We start from the raw sequence: 13,362 nt of genomic DNA, 5'->3' as shown, positions 1-13,362 counted from the left end.
ATATTTCTCTAACACATAATTACATATTTAACTGAGAGACAAACTTTTTTTTTACTACATCAGTGACAAATGTTTACATAATTACACAGTTGGATAACTTCACTCTTATGAAATTGTATTTTGTCTGTACTTTGTGAACTGTTCATATTTTTTTGGAACCATTGTGATACTATGAGAGCTTTGAATGATGTATTTCGTATGGGATCATGATTTTAAAGTATGTTTGAGACAGATGGCACTTCTGACATGAGCAGAGAATTTTATGCTGTTGCGGTATGTTTATGACCAATAAGCTGATGCTATATGAGTTATTTGAGTATGCTACGTATCTGTTATGATGAAATATTGAAGAAGCGTCGACAAATAAGGTAAGGAATAATGAGTAGTGGTTAGGGACTCTGGTTTGTGAAAAAGGTTGTTGGAAACCAAGAATCGTACTTTAAGAGTTATGAAATGTATGTAAATGCGTGAATGTGTTACAATGCCGACGAAAATTTTTTGGACTCTGTTGTATCAATAGGATTTTGTTTCTACAGATTTGTAACGCAAATTCTTGACCTGTGAAATATTTTTATATGAGACTGTCACTGTAGAGGAAACTGCTGTCGTAAATATTTCCGTAAGAAAGTAAAGTGACCACCTGCATGTAACACGTCATGGGCACCCAGCTGTGTCAGACGCCTAGAGAAAAAGCCATTAGTGTGTGCCTTTTCAGAGGCACAGGTAGAAAAAAAAAGGGAGGCCATTATCCTCGCTATTGACATTCCTTTGTAGAAAGCATCGCAAATACGACACGCTCAAAGTTGAAAACATATGATTATACTGTGGAGCTCTTAATTTATGATATTTACTAAAATGCCTAATGAAACGATGAGAAACATTTCACAGCTATTGTCTTGCTAGTTGAGAGAAATGCCATATGGCTTTCTTTATGTATTTATTTACTCATTTTGTTTAATATGTAGTTTCTAGCTGCACTGCAGCATTGGTTAAAATAAAATTTAATAGATGTACTAATATAAATATTTTATGCCTACAGATCCAGTAAATAATTTTATGATCTATTAAAAAAAAACGAAGGAGCATAAAAAGACATTTCCCTTCACAGGAACTGCATACGGAATTTTCTTTCTAACTACGTGGTAATTTTTTTGGTAGAATAACTTCTTGTGGTGCACCACTTTAATTACATAGACATCAAGATGTGAATATACATTTCCTTTGTCTGCATTGTTGTCTTTAGCGCAATATTGTTTCTGCTTGAGCTATGTCATGTTCAGATATAAGTTATTGCCTTTGCTGCTGCTGTTTGCCAGGTATAGTGCTACTAAATTTCACTTTGTATTACTCTGTTAAGCTAGTTTTACTACTGATTTATTTTTCTTGTTGCTGCACATTGGCTCATATTAGTTGCAATGTTGCATTGCTTGGTAATTTAGATTTACTGTAGCTTGCTTTGCAATTTTCCATTTTTTTTGTCATTGCTGTTTGTGTTAATTGTTTTGTGCTGCTGCATTGTCTCGTCCCTTAGTTTAGCATCTGAGTTCAGTAGATTTAAGTTAGCTTGAGAGGGGGTAGCCTATAAGAGAATGAGTTGCGATGAATTTGAAGAAATGCACTGAGAGGCTATACGAGAAAAGTACAGAAAGCAGGTATAGATAGGACTTTTTGGAAATAATGAAGAATGAAGGGAGATCTCCGAGAAGTAAAGAAAGTTTTGTTTGCAAAATACTGCAGTAAAACAAACCCTGTCCTTTCCTTGTGTTATCCAACTGTGTGTTTGTGTACCCTTGTGTATTTATGTTCTTCCTGTCTTTATATGTTTATCTGATAAGACTTATGTTGTAGAATTTTTCTAATACTCAGCTACATGAACTATGATGAGGAATAGTGTTATCCTCAAATATAATTTGCATTAATAATATGTTATTTACTTTGTAAAGATGTTAGACATTATTAATTCTGTTCTGTTTTAATGCTCATGTGTGAAGTTGATGTTTCAATAATTATTCTGATTTTTTATGTATTTACTTATGTCATAATTCCTGTAACACTGATGTATATGTTTATTTCTATTCTTTTGTAAAGCCCCTATTACTACAAATGTTATCTGTATTATTATGTTTTTAATGATGTATTTTGTACCGTTGTTATTGTATTCTTATGTTATAAAATTGTAATTGATACCAGTTCATCATATTATTAACTTGTTACATTTCACTGCACACGTTTCTGTTAGTCATAGTATATGGACAATATGTGAGAAGTAGGGACTGTTAGTGTTTGCACGTGTGTTAATAATTCAGCAAGGGACTGGATAACAGCATTGCTGGTTCTAAGGACAATTCCAAAAACTTTGTGAGTGCACAAGTGGTGGTTATGGACTTGCTATATTATCCGCAAGACTCTTCAGTGGTGATTGTGCACCTACACAGTCACAACAGATGGCTGATGGTCATCTCTACAAGGACTACAGTGGGTCTGCATCTTTGATGAACCACCAATACCATTATTTCTACAAGGACGACAGTGGGTCTACACCTTTGCTGACTCACCAGTACCATTATTTCTACAAGGACTGCAGTGGGTCTGCACCTCTGGTTGCCCACCAATACCGTAATCTCTACCAGGACTACAGTGGGTCTACTCTGTGATGACCTGCCTACCAATATTCTTCAAAACTTGGAATGACTCTGCTGTGGGTTTGCTCTGTTGTGACCCATTACTTGTCTGCATGTCGAGAGTCAGCACTGTCTTTCCATTGGAAGGACAACACTACTTATTCAAGACTGCATGGAAATCCACTACTTCCATGTGCATTTTCTTTTACTGCTCAGACTTTGAGAAAAACACTGCAATTTTACTGTGATAAATGATCAGGACTGTCTTTATGGACTGTGAGAAAATTTTAGCTTTTGACCAACATTGTATCAATAAGTGTGTGCATTTGATATCTTTGTTATTGTAACTATGATAAATTTTTCAAATCTGTATTGGCCACTGCCCGAAACAATTTGTAAAATTTTTGTGTGGAGCATGGGGGCTACGTAAGTAGGCTGTTTATATTTTCTTATTGGCAACGTTACGTAGCGCTCTGAATGAAAATCACTGGCTGTGCTGTGTGCAGTCTGTGGCCAGTTTGGATTGTTGTCTGCCATTGTAGTGTTGGGCAGCTGGATGTGAACAGCGCGTAGCGTTGCGCAGTTGGAGGTGAGCCGCCAGCAGTGGTGGATGTGGGGAGAGAGATGGCGGAGTTTTGAAATTTGTAAGACTGGATGTCATGAACTGCTATATATATTATGACTATTAAGGTAAATACATCATTTGTTCTCTATCAAAATCTTTCATTTGCTAACTATGCCTATCAGTAGTTAGTGCCTTCAGTAGTTAGAATCTTTTATTTAGCTGGCAGTAGTGGCGCTCGCTATATTGCAGTAGTTCGAGTAACGAAGATTTTTGTGAGGTAAGTGATTTGTGAAAGGTATAGGTTAATGTTAGTCAGGGCCATTCTTTTGTAGGGATTATTGAAAGTCAGATTGCGTTGCGCTAAAAACATTGTGTGTCAGTTTAAGCCCAGTCACGTATATAATTTTTCTAAGGGGACGTTTCAAGGATAAAAGCTGGGAACCAAAATGAGAAATGCTTGTGTCGTAGCTAAGGAGAAAAAAATTCAACTTATCCCTTATCCTGGGCAGAGTTAGGGATGTGAAAGAAGGGAACTAGCTTTTTGACTTATCTGGCAGCTTCAGAGACGTTAAATCAAAACGACTTGATATATTTGCGCTTGCTTACGCGTCAACCCAACTTCCCCAGCGCAGTGAGCTCTCTTAACTACAACATGTTGGCACACCTGGATCTTGAAATTTCTAGGCTTAAGTCCCTGATCCCGTGTCCAAAATCCAGAAGATTCGCCAGCCATAGTAAACAATATAATATAATATATGGCTGAAGAACATATAAAATATATGGCTGAAGAGCATACATGTGATAGCTAAATAAAGTTTATCTATAGGGATAAAGTTTCACCGCGCGGGATTAGCAGAACGGTCCGGGGCGCTGCAGTCATGGACTGTGCGGTTGGTCCCGGCGGAGGTTCGAGTTCTCCCTCGGGCATGGCTGTATGTGTTTGTCCTTAGGATTTCACGCACATTTGAACATTTTTTGATAAATTTTATGGTGGTGCATTTGTTCCTGTGGGGGGAGGGGGGGACTCTAAAATCATTTTATAATTTCTGGTGGGAGTGGTTCACTTTTTCTCTGAGGAGACCATTTCTCCCCAAACCCAACCCCTGTTATATGTGCTTCTAGCGAGTGGGATGCCTCTACAATAGTAAGTATCTGAGAGTGTTCAAAATCAAATGTGTGCGAAATCTTATGGGACTTAACTGCTAAGGTCATCAGTCCCTAAGCTTACACACTACTTAACCTAAATTATCATAAGAACAAACAAACACACCCATGCCCTAGGGAGGACTCGAACGTCTGCAGGGACTAGCCGCACAGTCCATGACTATCTGAGAGTCGGGGTGCATCTAAAATAGGAAGTATCCCGAAGGAGGATGCATGCAGCCTAAACTTTAATGACACGTTGTGACATACTGCACGATATGACAAACACCACGTTGGATAACATGCTGGCCTGTGTCGTGTTATACGATACGTGACCATGCATCATGTTTCTTTACTCGACACGAATCATTATATCACATGACATGGGTACTAATACTAACATGTAGAAAAGCAGGAATACGTCAAGAAGTTTTGATTTAAATGTCTCTGAATCTGACAGATAGGTCGAAAGTTAGTTCAAATGGTTCAAATGGCTCGGAGCACTATGGGACTCAACTGCTGTGGTCATAAGTCCCCTAGAACTTAGAACTACTTAAGCCTAACTAACCTAAGGACATCACACACATCCATGCCCGAGGCAGGATTCGAACCTGCGACCGTAGCGGTCGTGCGGTTCCAGACTGTAGCGCCTTTAACCGCTCGGCCACTCAGGCCGGCGACGAAAGTTAGTTCCCCTCTTTTAGATCAGTAACTCTGCTCAGGAGATATTCGCCTTTTTTGGACTGTGATAGCGGTTTTCATTCTGGCAGAGTGGTGGCCCACATTTGGAACGCAGTACAGCAACGCTTTCCGTACCATGGATTCGCCAAGTCCTTGGTAGGTTTCCGGAAGTACCTGACACTAGATGCCTACGCACATGTCACGTATTTCATTTAAGTTACGGGCAGATGCTCTGTGGGCGCTAAGGTGGCGCCGGAGATGTGTTGCTTCGAGTTGAGACCAGGTGAATTTTGCAAGACGTCAGAGTGAGTTTACTACCATGCTCGTAACACTACTATATCACGGTTCTGTCCTTGTGACATGGACAGTTATTCTGTTGGGAGATGCAACTTCCATGAGGGAAGACATCAAGCAATATGGAATGCAAGTGGTCCACAAAAATGTTGACATGGCCTACTGCAGTCGTGGTGACTTCTATGACTGCCGCAGTTCTCACGGAAGCCAAAGCAAACGTGCCCCATAGTACTGCCCCCAGCAGTCTGCGTCCTTAACGTAGTGCATGATTCGAGCTGACGTTCGCTTGGATGCTGGTGCATCTGGACGTTTTGTTTCATTAAACCAGGTGGGTGACCAGCCGCCTATGGGCATAAAAAAATGGTTCAAACGGCTCTGAGCACTATGGGACTTAACTTCTGAGGTCATCAGTCCCCTAGAACTTAGAACTACTTAAACTTAACTAACCTAAGGACATCACACACATCCATGCCCGAAGCAGGATTCGAACCTGCGACCGTAGCAGTCGCGCGGTTCCAGACCTAAGCGACTAGAACCGCTCGTCCACTCCGGCCGGCCTCCTATGGGTATATAGCTGTTCCTTATTTTACCACAAAAATACTTTTGTGATATACCCAGCGAGGTTTGCTGGTCACTTAGCCATCGTGTGAGGCCGCAAGTTTGTTAGCTTCCGGCCACCCTCGATGTTGCCTGTCCCTGCCACGTGGAGGCAGACCAGTTTCGTGCATGAACCACATATTTGCAATTGGGTATTATCAGATTCTCATGTACATGCTTTCACAAATTTAAATACACATATGGAATTCAATTACAATTTTTTGGCGAGTAATGGATAAAGAAATTAAAAGAAAATGAAAAAAGAGAGAAATGCATGGAACTCTAAAATCTAAGCTTATCAACTATACTTAACCTATTGGAGACTTGGGGATGTGGAAATGGTTTGTGGGTTGAGAGGGTGGTGGAATTTTGTAGGTGTTGGAGAAAGGGTCTGACTGTCCCTGCCTAGCCAGCAGGTGTTGAAGGACTCGGAATGTACTTCGAGCCATCCATTCCTTGCCCGCAATGCACATTTAAAGCATTAGTCGTGATTTTCTTTACTGGGTTGGTGCTAAAGCCAGGTGAAGTCCAGGACACGAAGTCTGGACAGGAAGTCGTTCCCACTGATCCACGGTCCAGCTTCGATAACGCCATTGTAATTACCGATGTCATTAGGTTAACATGGGAATACACAGTGGTGGTCTGCTGCGGAGTCCCATGTTCAACAGAGCGCACTGAACGCTGTACTCCGAAACACTTGTTCCTGTACCAGCACTGTGCTCGTGCTGTGTTGTCATATCTGCCAAAGATCGGCAGGTATCTCACCTTACAGATCAGGCGAGCCTCCACAGTCTGTGAAGAGAAGAGGACATGCAACAGCTTTCCACCTTTTCGTGGTTTCCCCATCCTTCAACAACTTTCCGTAGTTGGTCACAACATCAGCACACCAACAGTGGACCAGCTTGGCCACTTACGGTATGTTTGTCCCCAGGCGCCATGCTCTAACAATATGTCCTTTGTCAATCTCGACTATGTCTACGACATTCACCATTTTCAAAAATGGTTCAAATGGCTCTGAGCACTATGGGACTTAACATCTGAGGTCATCAGTCCCCTAGAACTTAGAACTCCTTTTACCTAACTAACCTAAGGACATCACACACATTCATGCCCGAGGCAGGATTCGAACCTACGACCGTAGCGGTTGCACGGTTCCAGACTGAAGCGCCTAAAACCACTCGGCCACAATGGCCGGCCGCCATTTTCAGTAGAATAATTATCCACTTGTTTCTGCACCCCCTATATACATTCCTTTAAGTTGTTTGTGTTTATGTTTAATTTTGAGTGAGTATTTAAGGTTGCAATGCAATGTGAATTTGTAGTTGTAGATAGCTGTATTGTTCTGGCCAAAAGCCAATTAAAAAACTGTAGCGGCCCTTACTCTGTTTCATGCTCCCTACCCCTTTCGGATTCTGTTTGCCCCATCCATATGCAGACTTTCCGGAGATTGAATCAAGGACTTGGCGCAGGTACGTCGCACGCCGGCGACAGACATTCGGAGCCGACACGCACTCGGAAGAGTACAATGCGGCCGGCGCGGCCTCCCGACTACCGTCAGCCACCGGAAGGGTGACATCACAGCACTGTACACAGAAGGCCTCTTTAGGGGCCCTACACACGCACCAGCGGACGGTCCGACCGACTGGCATATTGGAAGTGTGCAGACAGTCTGACTGTCCGCTGCAACCAGAAACAGGTGTTTCTCGAGTAGTCGATCATGGCTGCATGAAGGAAGGAATCGTACCGATTTTTTCGATTTAATTCTTCTAAAATGGTGATAAAATTACGTTAAAACTTCTGCGATTCAAATTCTCCCAAAAACGTTATAACTTCAATTCCTCAAGCTATTGTACTCTTTTTTGTTTTTGAAATGGTAATATGCAGCACGTTAGGCACCAAGTAGAAGAGAAGACTACAAAGAACTGAATATCAATTGACTACTTCTTCCACATGCCAAAAAATGCAAATGCACTTTCCACATACCACAAGTGGCTACTAAAAAAAGGTCAGTGTAACGTGCATGAAACTAGGTTGCTGAAAGCTGACGAATGTGAATTTCTTTTAGAAGCAAAGTGTATAAAAAGATTTCTTATTTAATAAAATGCCAACTTTTATATTTTTTTAAATTTTTTAAGCTTTGTAATTTTTACACTTTAGAATGTTTGTTAACATTTTTCATCCAAAAAAATAAGAATAGAGACACAACATTCAATATTCTTGTGCAGTTCGTGGCCTGAAAAGTAGTTAGTATTATTTATTTATTTCGATTAAGAGCTTCAAGCCTTCTCCTACATCTAACCAGACGTCCTTAGAAAGATAATGTTAACAATAAAAATGGTTCAAATGGCTCAGAGCACTATGGGACTTAACTGCTGTGGTCATCAGTCCCCTAGAACTTAGAACTACTTAAACCTAACTAACCTAAGGACATCACACACTTCCATGCCCGAGGCAGGATTCGAACCTACGACCGTAGCGGTCGCGCGGTTCCAGACTGTAGCGCCTAGAACCGCTCGGCCACTCTGGCCGGCTAACGTTACAATATGTTTAATACATGAGCAGTACATAATAATAATAATAATAATAAATATGGTAATGTGTATATGGTTATTAATAAAACTTCAGTGTTATTAACTTTGGTTCAAGTAATTTCTCCGATATGTTCCTTTTTTTTTAGGATGGAGTCCCTTCACGCACAAACTGGCATGATGGCCAGCACAAAAGGTCTACTGCCATCTCTGCATATTCGTTAGTTTTCACTAAGTGAGGTCTCGCAGGGTGTGGGTACTGCAATGTTTGTGTACGTCTGGTTATGACTAACCATCTGGAGACAGATTGGGTAGAAAGTTGAACGAAGGGTAGCTGTTTGAAGGGCAGAGGAAAAAAGTGCCAAGGCAAGAGCCAAATGTCTGCGATAGCTGTGTCGGGTTGTGAGGGCAGTGGCGGTTTTCTTGCTGCCTGCGACAGGTCATGCAAGGGTAGACTTGTTAGTAGTGAATATCATGCAGGTGGATACGTTTGACGTTGTGCGGTGCTGTTACTCGGAGGCTGCCGCTGGGTGCCAGAGTTGACTTCTCGGTCAGCGTCAGTATACCTGGTAACAGTTGGGTTCATCATCGGTTAGTGTCCGATAGGTCATATTTCGGATTCCCAGTTTGTACGTTAGTGTGCGAGCTTGTAGGCTTCCCTGCTGTAGCCTGTTGGTAGGCTGTGATAGCAGCTGGTATATCCAGTCAGTGTTGGTGATGTGCAGGGGGGCTTGCCGATGTTGTCGCTTGTGAGTGTGCATTATCTCGTCATAGGTGGTTATGCCCCAGCTAGCAGTGTCTTTGGCCGCTTATGCTTCCACCAATGGTAGTGACCAATACGTTCCTGTCGAAAGTTGGTAATATATGGGAAGAGTACAGAAGAAATTAAGCGTGGAAAAGTAGCTGACTGACCAGAGCAAGAGCAAGAAATACTACTGTAACCAGAATGAGATTTTCGCTCTGCAGCGGAGTGTGCGCTGATATGAAACTTCCTGGCAGATTAAAACTGTGTGCCCGACCGAGACTCGAGGACCGGGCGTGAGTCGTGCTTCGGTAGCTCAGATGGTAGAGCACTTGCCCACGAATGACAAAGGTACCGAGTTCGAGTCTCGGTCGAGCACACAGTTTTAATCTGCCAGGAAGTTTCATATCAGCGCACACTCCACTGCAGAGTGAAAATCTCATTCTGGAAACATCCCCCAGGCTGTGGCTAAGCCATGTCTCCGCAGTATCCTTTCTTTCAGGAGTGCTAGTTCTGCAACGTTCGCAGGAGAGCTTCTGTAAAGATTGGAAGGTAGGAGACGAGATACTGGCAGAAGTAAAGCTGTGAGGACCGGGCGTGAGTCGTGCTTCGGTAGCTCAGATGGTAGAGCACTTGCCCGCGAAAGGCAAAGGTCCCGAGTTCGAGTCTCGGTCGGGCACACAGCTTTAATCTGCCAGGAAGTTTCAATACTACTGTAAGATTAGCAGATGAGATAGAGTATTGTGGTAGGCTAAGGTTTCCCAGTATATACATCTACATCAGCAATCCGCAAGCCGTCTGAGGTGTGTGGCGGAGATTACCTCTGGTACCCTAACTGATTCCCCCTTTACCGTTCCAGCTGGCCATTGTGGCCGAGCGGTTCTAGGCGCTTAAGTCCGGACCCGCGCTGCTGCTACGGTCGCAGGTTCGAATCCTGCCTCGGGCATGGATGTGTGTACTGTCCTTAGGTTAGTTACGTTTAAGTAGTTCTAAGTCTAGGGGACTGATGACCTCAGATGTTAAGTCCCATAGTGCTCAGAGCCATTTTTTTTTTAATGTTCCACTAACGAAAGGCGTTTGGGAACAGAGGTTGGCCGGCCGCGGTGGTCTAGTGGTTCTAGGCGCGCAGTCCGGAACCGCGGGACTGCTACGGTCGCAGGTTCGAATCCTGCCTCGGGCATCGATGTGTGTGATGTCCTTAGGTTAGTTTAAGTAGTTCTAAGTTCTAGGGGACTGATGACCACAGATGTTAAGTCCCATAGTGCTCAGAGCCATTTGAACCATTTTTGAACAGAGGTTGTCGGTAAGCCTCTGTATTAGTTCTAATTTCTCGAATTTTCTCACCGTGGTCACTTCGCGAGATATATCTGGGTTTTTATACTCAAGATTTTCCTCCACATGTTTACTGTAATATCTTGTATCATTTTTTAAACACTGTGTTTTGATTGTTACCACTGAATTCTGTTCAGCTTCCTACTAGACTGCTAGTCTTTCACTCACTTCCTTCACATCGGCGACAGCAACTGTTCGTATCGTAAAGGGATGCGTTGGTGGGTTTGTACTGTAGTTTCGCCGCCACTCTCTACACAATGTGTACTTCAGTACAGATTCGAGAATTTTTTCCTATTTTATTGGTACTAGTAGGAATGCAGCTACTTCTCTTGCTCCTTTTTCCCATTTGTTTTCCCATTTGAAAAAAAGAGCAGTTAATTATCTAATTTGTACAGCATCTAACTTATACAAAGTCTATTGTCACGAATTACTTTTGTGTTCTGCTTTTGGGTGCAAGTATAAATAAGTTTTGTGGTTGTCTAACACGTGAGAATCACGATTCTTTTAAATTCACTCCGCAACATTGGAATGTGTACCCTTCTGATCTACGGATAGTCCTTCTGTACGATAATCTTATCGAAAATTGGAGCCTAATGAAGCTGTTAGTATGTGTGTGTGTGTGTGTGTGTGTGTGTGTGTGTGTGTGTGTGTGTTTGTGTGTGCGGGTGTGTAGTGAGTGAAGTATTATGAAACAATGGGTGTACAGTGTGTGCAGTGACTGATAGTGAGATACATATGAACAATGTGGCATTACATTATCTAATAAATTATTTGTAAAAAAATTATTGTATATCAAGAGTAAATCTAATGATAGTCTCTAAATAGAAGTCTGTAATTATATGTGTATACGAATTAGCTTATTTTAAATTGATCTAAATTTGTAAATACTTTGACATGTCCTATACCCTTGTAAAAAGAAATCTACAGATGAATAATGCTACTACTACTACATTAATGTTTTCGCTTCTATGATATTGTTAGAAGCTATTTTGTGAGAGTGGAGAGCGTCAGTCAAATTATGGACTGACACATCTCGTGTATCATTTTTACTGGTTCAGTTCATCGTAATCTTATCATTGAGCCGTGGTAAAAATTGCTGTTTCGAAGAGCGCGCCGCAGCGCGTAATGTGAAGCAGTCGGCCTCCGTTTCTGGCGGTGGCGCCCCTGTGGAAATCGCTGCTTTGGTGTCTCCCTCTGGTGGGAAAGGGGAAAGGTTGCCTGTTCACGTGCATTTAAGGGGCGCCATGAGCTCGCCACTCAGGCAACACCGTCCCAGCAGACTGACAGGACATCAAACATGAAGCCAGGCCACATCGCACGCTCCGTCAGTTTGGGGGAATAGCCTTCCGGCTTAGAATCCACCGACCCACAGGGGCACACCTGTCCCTGTCAGGCAGCAGCAGCAGCCACTCAGGCAGTCTGGGTCAGTCTCTCGTCCCCAGCGTGCTAGTATGTCTGTCGTTCGGATTAACCTTTACAGCCGGCAAAATCAGAGTCTTTCCACTCCGCCAGTAAGAGAACTCAGCGAGTGGTCGCCCGGTCGGGGCTTAGTTCCTGCATCTGAGTCTGCGCGTTAGGCTGCCAGTCTGCGCGAGTTTGCTCAGGCAATGGTCATTGGCGGTTGGATCGATCGGTTGGTCGGTCGCGCACTGAGACACGAGATGACTTGTCCGTCTTGAGCGTCGGCGCATGTGAGGTCGCCACGTGAGTCCAGTGGGCCGCGGCATATAGCGAGGTGTAGTGGCTTCGCGGCCGAGGCGAGAGCAACGGGAGTCAACCCACGACATCGGTCTGACCGGTGCGAGCTGCGACACCGTGAGACGGGAGATCGGCGCGCCTTCCTGCGTCCGTTGAAGCGGCTAGCAGCGGACGATTCGGGAGAGCGATTTGGTGGTGCTGCGCCAGGTCTTCTCTAGAAATCGCAGTTTATTAGAAGTTAAGTGATTGGTGATAAGTTGTTTGATTTACTCTTGTTAAATTCTACTTGTTTTCTTAGTGAGGTCACCAGCCGTTTTGCTTTGGGGTCGTCGCACCATTCTTCTCCGTTTTCCCAGTTGCGGGAAGGTGGTTGTTTATAAATTGGGCGGTCCGTTTTCCCCTTGTGGAGTAGGGGCGGGTTAGAGCAACCTGCGGTTGGGGTTGTTCGGTAATCTCCCTATCAATCTACCGTACGTTAGTAGCTGCCTCTGTCATGTTTGTCGGATTTGGTGTGTTAACGAATATATTGCTTGGAGTGTAACGGCCTAATACCTGAAATATGTTTTGATCTTTGGAAACTTTGATATTATTGCCTATGATCTTAAGAGACGGTATCTATGTACTGTAGAGCATCTTAACTATTGTTTGGACAACCTTGTAGAGTTATGTAAGAATGTATTTCATGGGCTTTTATTTAAATGATCATTTTAGTCTATAAAGTTGCAACCCTTTTCCCGTAAGACTTTTCTTAGAAGTTAAAATCAAGTAGCACCTTCGGTGGCGAGGTTAATATCTTAATTGTTAGTGTTTTGTATCATTTCCATCCCTCCTACGGGGAGTACATAGTTTGTGTGCTTGTGTAAATTGTTAAAACTCTTAGTTTAAAGTTATCTGGTGTGTTGCAGATTTGCGCGAGTGTAGTCTTTCAGAGGCTGTTGTGAGCGGTCGTAACTACGGCCGTGTCAAAAGGGAGTGGCAAGATTCTCTGCCTGAAACCTCATACAGTCAAAACTTATTTCTTTCTGCCTCTGAATAAATTGTAACATTGATATTTAGAGGGTGCTTTCTGATTATAATTTTAAATCTGTTTCTGGCACTATTAAAGTGAATAAAGTTCCCATTTGTTAAAAGGAATTTGGTTATGATTTCATCAGTTACCCC

The 13,362-nt window shown here is 42.8% G+C and overlaps 1 non-coding gene across 1 annotated transcript; it reads right to left on the bottom strand.

The window, feature by feature from the left end:
• Positions 1–4,919: 4,919 nt before the first annotated feature.
• Trnas-gga (transfer RNA serine (anticodon GGA)) lies at positions 4,920–5,003 on the bottom strand. Its single transcript is given in 2 exon segments — positions 4,920–4,954; positions 4,964–5,003. It is a non-coding gene; the product is annotated as a tRNA-Ser (tRNA).
• Between the last annotated feature and the right edge of the window lie 8,359 nt (positions 5,004–13,362).

This window comes from Schistocerca serialis, chromosome 4 (genome assembly GCF_023864345.2).
Source record: "Schistocerca serialis cubense isolate TAMUIC-IGC-003099 chromosome 4, iqSchSeri2.2, whole genome shotgun sequence".
Lineage (NCBI taxonomy): Eukaryota > Metazoa > Arthropoda > Insecta > Orthoptera > Acrididae > Schistocerca > Schistocerca serialis.
This window is presented reverse-complemented; position numbering and strand designations above follow the sequence as displayed.